The sequence below is a fragment of the Malus sylvestris genome, chromosome 10, assembly GCF_916048215.2.
Source record: "Malus sylvestris chromosome 10, drMalSylv7.2, whole genome shotgun sequence".
Classification (NCBI taxonomy): Eukaryota; Viridiplantae; Streptophyta; class Magnoliopsida; order Rosales; family Rosaceae; genus Malus; species Malus sylvestris.
Genome location: NC_062269.1, coordinates 5,281,724 through 5,289,087, shown reverse-complemented (window position 1 = coordinate 5,289,087; position 7,364 = coordinate 5,281,724). Strand labels below are relative to the sequence as shown.

At 39.3% G+C, this 7,364-nt stretch overlaps 1 long non-coding RNA gene across 1 annotated transcript; it reads right to left on the bottom strand.

Moving 5' to 3' along the window:
* Positions 1-214: 214 nt before the first annotated feature.
* On the bottom strand, positions 215-7,186 carry LOC126585924 (uncharacterized). The gene is made up of 2 exons (XR_007610697.1): positions 7,116-7,186; positions 215-1,174 (listed from the first exon to the last, which is right to left on the bottom strand). It is a non-coding gene; the product is annotated as an uncharacterized LOC126585924 (long non-coding RNA).
* Between the last annotated feature and the right edge of the window lie 178 nt (positions 7,187-7,364).

Genomic DNA, 7,364 nt, shown 5'->3' with positions numbered 1-7,364 from the left:
TACGTTCTATGAAAATCATAAGTGTTAACGAGGCATTCGTAACTATGAATGCATGATACGTTTGCCAAGAATTCAATTAACGTGATTGTGACTAGCAACCTTCACTACCAATGAATATAAACTTGTAACGATTAGGTGAAACTCATTTATATCCTAGCATCAAATTCATGCATGAAAACTAAGTATGCATCCTTAATCAACATACAAGAATTAGTTTTGAAGAAAGTAGTTAATTGAATTGCATTCACAACTTATTAAATCACAATTGGAAGAAATCAATTCATATCTCAAGCATGTTCATGGCTTCGAACTTCCCCCTAGCTAAGTAAGGGTTTAGTTCCTCATACTTGCAATTAAACAAAAACAATTTATATTAAACATAGAGAAACAAAGTAGAATACACCTAGAATGCTCCAACAACTCCAATGGAATGGCTAGCACAACTCCAAGCACTCCTCCTTCTTTGCAAGCCTTGGAACTAATGGAAATGTGTATGAATTTCTGTGTGTCTTCCTTGAAGGCTTAATGGTGCTTATATAGAGGTTGGAAATGAAAAGAATTGCAAGGTAATGGACACAAGAATCTCACGGCAAGGGAAGGGAAGGATGCTGCCAGCTTTGTTTTGCATGTGTGTGAGCTGTCTTTGTGCTCTTTCCACCTAGAAATAATCATGCCAAAGCCACCCAAAGCTATAAGTGGGAGACCAACAAGAAATCCACTTCATAGTGGTCCAATTTCTTTTCTTTTTCTGCTGTCCATTCACTCCCCTTTGCTGATTCCATTCTTCTTGCCGTGAGTGTGCATGTGTGTGTGTGTTTGTATTGTCCTCATCACTTCCCACTCTTCCATGCTTTAATTTCTGATTCCTTGCTGCCCATGTGGTGTATGTGTTGCTGTTTTCTTTCCTTCTTGCTGCCCATGTGGTGTTTATACTTGCACATACATGTTCTTCATCCATTTAGCTAGCAATAAACACATTTTCTGCCATCACATGGCAGCTATGATGTTTGAAGTTGTAGGCCAACACTTTGCACACACACATGCAGATTTCTAGCCCTTTGAATCATCAAATTCGTCCATCCTCATGTCTCCATGTTTGCACCATCCAATCTTGGCCCAAAAATGCTCCAAAATGCTCCAAAATGCATCTTCTTGCATCCTTGGCCCATAGAACCTACAAACACAAAAAAATGGCTTAAACTACTAACATAACTAAGAACTAAGAACATAAATGCACGAAAACAAACATACTAAGTCGCATAAATATGCTCCTATCAAATTCCCCCACACTTAGCTTTTGCTAGTCCTCAAGCAAAACAAAGAAACAAAACATAAGAACAAAACAAAACCTAAACCTTCCAATATTTACCTTAGGGATTTTCAATGCAACATGACATGCAAAAGATCATCATAACCACATATTTTGGCCTTCCCTACCCTTGAGCACATACTTAATCATAGTCACCACATACTAGTTCACATATAACCAATTAAAACTATGTTTTGAATGTAGTAACATGCCTTAGAGAATCTGCTCAATTCCTTACAAGATACACTCTTATTTTCACTCCGATTTTCTGACTACACACCCTACACTAGGTGTATGTGAGAAGATTGGTGTAAACATGAAAACGAACACTCACATATGTTTATAGCAAAGAAAGCAATTTCTGGAGTTATTAAGCATGTATAGATATGATCTCATGACTGGAATGCTACTACTTAGATGCGAGAACCAGGGACACCATATGCTCGTACCAATCCCAAACTCCACATATTGAAACACATAACACTCAAGATTGAAGTTAAGGGTTGTAACGGGGTTAGGGGTGATTGGCTAACAATGAAAGGTAAGGAAACAAACGTTTTTAAAGCATAATAAGCAAAGTAATGAAATTGATGCTTAGAATTCCCTTTGAATGCAGCAACTAACTTTAAACACAATGGGGTTATTCATTCAACTTTTTAGGGCCGATTTCAACTTTTTGGACCCTTTCTACAACAAACAACACTTGTGAGCCTTTCCTCACTTATTTCAAACTCTTTTTCTTTTCTTTTCAACACTTTTTCTTTTCTTTTTTTCTTTTTCTTTTCTAACCCGTGCCTTATTACTTTCTTTTGGCACACAAAACACAAAAATCTCATTCCCCCACACTTGTTTTCTGCATAAGGACAATCAAAAGGAATTCATTTTAAGTCATGCTTCATTATGCTTTAAAAACAAGGGTATGGATAGTCCTAATCTAGGCTAGGTAAGGGAAATGTGGTTTAACAAAGAAAACAGGCTAAACAAGGCTCAACGGGGTTAAACTTAAACAAATATGCACGGGATAAGCTTTTTGGCTCTAGTTCACTACACAACTTCATCTTGAATATGTGTTATGCAAATCAATGTCATGCTTTGAATGGAACGGGCATAAGTTCTAGTATTTGGAACTAAATGATGAAACGCATTCTAAGTAGCAACCAAGCAAAGAATGATGAGATCATGCAACGACTTTAGAAAACAAAAATGCACAGATTAATAACTCTCCAAAGAACGTATTAGGCTCAAGTCTCTCAAGGTTGTAGTGTTAGTTTGAGTTCCTTCCTTCAAGCATGTTACAAAAACTGATTTTTTTTCTTTGTGATTACATGTGAATTCGTAAACTATAACTATAACCAAGCATAAATCAAGAGCATATCAAACTTCCATCCATGTTTATAACTTTCTTTAACAGTCATGCAATTAACAAACCAAATCCTCATTATTGTGTTGGAAGGTACCCTAAGACACAAACAAACACACAAAAACAACTCTTTTTGGCTTTTTCAAAACAATTTTTTCAAACTTTTGTCAAATTTTCGAATTTTTATGTCAAAACATACTAACATGCTTAAAAACACACTAAAAACACTTAAAACAGCAAGAAACAACATTGTAAGTGATAGGTGAATAAAATCCCACGAAAATCATGCAACAGCAACTTGTTTACCCCCCCCCCCACACTTAAATCTAACATTGTCCTCAATGTTTCAAACATAAACTCACACAAAAGCAAACAAACAAACAACGAGGAAACATGATAAACATGGCAAAGTAAAAACCAGACAGAGTAGAGTTTAAGAACGCAAATCTGGTTTTGGAGATAGTTGATCTTGTTGACTTTCCACAGCTTTGATCTTGAACTGGATTGGAATTGTACGACGAAGCTTTTCTCTTTGGCGATGTTGCAATTCCTTATTTGTTCTCCAAGCAGATGTGGCAGCTTTTCTAGTTCTTCATCTCAGACTCCTTCCGCTGGGATGATTGTGCAAGCTGCATTCTTCTCTGCTTGTTTCTTCTGCACGACGGGCAGGCACGAGGGAGAGATGTTGGTCTGTTTCTTTCTTCAATCTTTCCAAGTGCCCACCTCTTGCTTTCTTTCTCCTTGTCCCTAGTTGAGGATGAATCAACACGTTGTCTCCACATGCTTCGAGGTATCATCTTCACTTCCCTTATACGTGAGAGACGAAGCGGAAACATAAGATGATGAGTACTCGAGAACAGGTGCTGGCTGGAGAAAGGACAGGGAGAAAGCATGATATGAGATACTCGTGCTCTCAACCTTTATGATATGAAATACTTATGCTCTGGATGGGTTGTTTGCAGGGGTATCCCAGGGGATGAGAAATACAGAGTGACTCGAGAGGGTTTGTTGGAAAGCCATTTCAGAGAGATGAAGAAGTGCTGAGAGGGTGTGCCTTTGCTGTGGAAGGCGAAGGTAGATACTTATAGGGCTTTTCTTCACAACCGGAACTATTCTCTCACTCATTGTCGGCAGCCGGTGGATGGATGAATAGTACAAATTACGCGTTTTCTGACAAAGCTGCCGGTAATTTCTGCAAAGCTGCCAGTTGCATGTGACGAGTGACAACACGTCTGGACAAATTGATCTTTTGAAATCCGGGGTTCGGCTCGTGGTTTCTGAGCAAGCCCATTTTTTTGAGAAATGAAACGCCTCTTTTGAGAAAAGAATCCGGCTTTTGAGAAAGGAAACTCCTCTTTTGAGAAAAGAATCAGGCGTTTGAGAAAGGAGCCCCGACTCTTCGATTTGCGAGAGGACGCCTCTTCAATTTCTGAGGAGCGCCTCTTTGATTTCTTCTTTTTTATAGAGGCGTTAATTTTGTTCCACAACACACTTGAGCTCCCTCCTGTAAACACTCCCTTCTTGCACTTCTGAAATCTTAATCTGTCCGATCTCTTCTTTCTCAACACCTTCAGAAAATGTCTGGCCCTTCCGATCGTCGTTTTGACTTGAACAGTGGTGAAGAGGCAGCCCCTCATTCTCCAGACAACATATGGCGCCCGTCCCTCATATCTCCTACTGGTCCTCTTACCGTTGGGGATTCAGTGATGAAAAATGACATGACCGCTGCGGTGGTGGCCCGGAACCTTGTCACCCCCAGAGATAACAGACTGCTCGCTAGACGGTCTGATGAATTGGCGGTTAAGGAGTCTCTGGCTCCTAGCGTGCAGTGTGCGGGTTCTGTGTCCAACATGGCCCAACGCCTATTTGCTCGAACCCGTCACGTTGAATCGTTGGTGGCTGAAATACAGAGTCTCAAAGAGGCAACAAGAAGCAACTCTTCCTTCATCTGATGCTGTGGACAAGAAGCAACAAGTGATTTAAATCGTTCATAATAAGATGGAAAAGATTCACCTTGGCTTTGCTGAATTCCACTTATTTTTTTACGAAGAAGAATGATGCGAGAAGTTGGGAAAAACTTCTCCAGAAACGCCCTCTTCATACTCTCCCAAGATGTAACTGTACCGGGAGCCAACTCGTATAACCAATCCTTGGCTTTGTCCATTAAAGAGAATGGAAAAGCCTTCATCTTTAAAATACTTCCGTCAACGGTAACTGGAGTCATACTTGAGCACACCACTTCAAATTCCTTCAAATGTTTGTTCGGATCCTCCATGGAAAGCCCATGGAACTTTGGAATGTGGTGGAGCAAACTTGACTTTAACTCGAACTCTTCGGTTTTACCTTGAGCAGCCATGGGATATTGGATACACAATGGCGCGGCATTATCCAAACCCGAGGCGGCAAGCTCATTGAGTGTACGGTTGTCCATGGCTATACCTTGCTCTTCTCCACCCACTTGTGCCGTGGCCTTCTCTTCAACCTCAACTTCTTGCTCTTCTAATTCAGGCTCGGGACTAGGAGGATTAGACTCTTGCAATTTCTTTTTCCTTCTCAAAGTCCTCTCAAAATCACCGTCAAAGTCGGAGATATGCTCATGAACAGGTTGTGAGCTACGGGTCATAAACTAGTACCTAAAAACAAAGAAAACAAAACAAATCAGCAACTTAAACAAAATACAATAATTCGAAAGAAAACAATCCAAGAGATTAGCAAAGTTGCTAATCCCGGGCAACGGCGCCAAAATTTGATGCGAAATAAAGTTAAGCACACAAATTAAACCCTCTTGTTGACAATTGTAGTATATGTATAAGTAGGGATCGTTCTGGACCGGAGATTAGGAGGGCTTGCTAATAACCTCTCACTTGACTCAAAAATATAAGAAGAAACTTAAAAACACAAAAGTAGGCTTTAAAACACTAAACTAGACTCAAAGAGTTCAAAACAAACTTAAACACACTTTGATACAAGAAAGTAAATGGGGGGTATTGGTTTTGGTTGTGATTGAGATAACAACAAAAAGTAAAACTAAATATATGGTTGATGGATTAGCTAGAGATCCATTCTTCACACATGACACACTTGTACATGAATCGATTTCCAATTGTTTTTCAATAGATTATGAAACTCAACACCCCAGATTAACCGTGATGCACTAATTAATCCTCAGATTTTCCTTGATTTATTGAATTGGATGAATGCATACGACAATCCAAAATATTCTCCAAAAGTCCTCTACATGAATGCATAATAGAGATACAATCAAAGATCATTACGTTCTATGAAAATCATAAGTGTTAACGAGGCATTCGTAACTATGAATGCATGATACGTTTGCCAAGAATTCAATTAACGCGATTGTGACTAGCAACCTTCACTACCAATGAATATAAACTTGTAACGATTAGGTGAAACTCATTTATATCCTAGCATCAAATTCATGCATGAAAACTAAGTATGCATCCTTAATCAACATACAAGAATTAGTTTTGAAGAAAGTAGTTAATTGAATTGCATTCACAACTTATTAAATCACAATTGGAAGAAATCAATTCATATCTCAAGCATGTTCATGGCTTCGAACTTCCCCCTAGCTAAGTAAGGGTTTAGTTCCTCATACTTGCAATTAAACAAAAACAATTTATATTAAACATAGAGAAACAAAGTAGAATACACCTAGAATGCTCCAACAACTCCAATGGAATGGCTAGCACAACTCCAAGCACTCCTCCTTCTTTGCAAGCCTTGGAACTAATGGAAATGTGTATGAATTTCTGTGTGTCTTCCTTGAAGGCTTAATGGTGCTTATATAGAGGTTGGAAATGAAAAGAATTGCAAGGTAATGGACACAAGAATCTCACGGCAAGGGAAGGGAAGGATGCTGCCAGCTTTGTTTTGCATGTGTGTGAGCTGTCTTTGTGCTCTTTCCACCTAGAAATAATCATGCCAAAGCCACCCAAAGCTATAAGTGGGAGACCAACAAGAAATCCACTTCATAGTGGTCCAATTTCTTTGCTTTTTCTGCTGTCCATTCACTCCCCTTTGCTGATTCCATTCTTCTTGCCGTGAGTGTGCATGTGTGTGTGTGTTTGTGTTATCCTCATCACTTCCCACTCTTCCATGCTTTAATTTCTGATTCCTTGCTGCCCATGTGGTGTATGTGTTGCTGTTTTCTTTCCTTCTTGCTGCCCATGTGGTGTTTATACTTGCACATACATGTTCTTCATCCATTTAGCTAGCAATAAACACATTTTCTGCCATCACATGGCAGCTATGATGTTTGAAGTTGTAGGCCAACACTTTGCACACACACATGCAGATTTCTAGCCCTTTGAATCATCAAATTCGTCCATCCTCATGTCTCCATGTTTGCACCATCCAATCTTGGCCCAAAAATGCTCCAAAATGCTCCAAAATGCATCTTCTTGCATCTTTGGCCCATAGAACCTACAAACACACAAAAATGGCTTAAACTACTAACATAACTAAGAACTAAGAACATAAATGCACGAAAACAACATACTAAGTCGCATAAATATGCTCCTATCAATAGTGTGAAGCATTTGTAGGTGAAGCTTTTGTGTTGAAGCTTTGTAGGTGAAGCTTTTGTAGGTGAAGCTTTTGTGGGTGAAGCTTTTGTAGGTGAAGCTTTTGTGGTGGGTGAAGCTTTTATTGGTGAAGCTTTTGTAGGTGAAG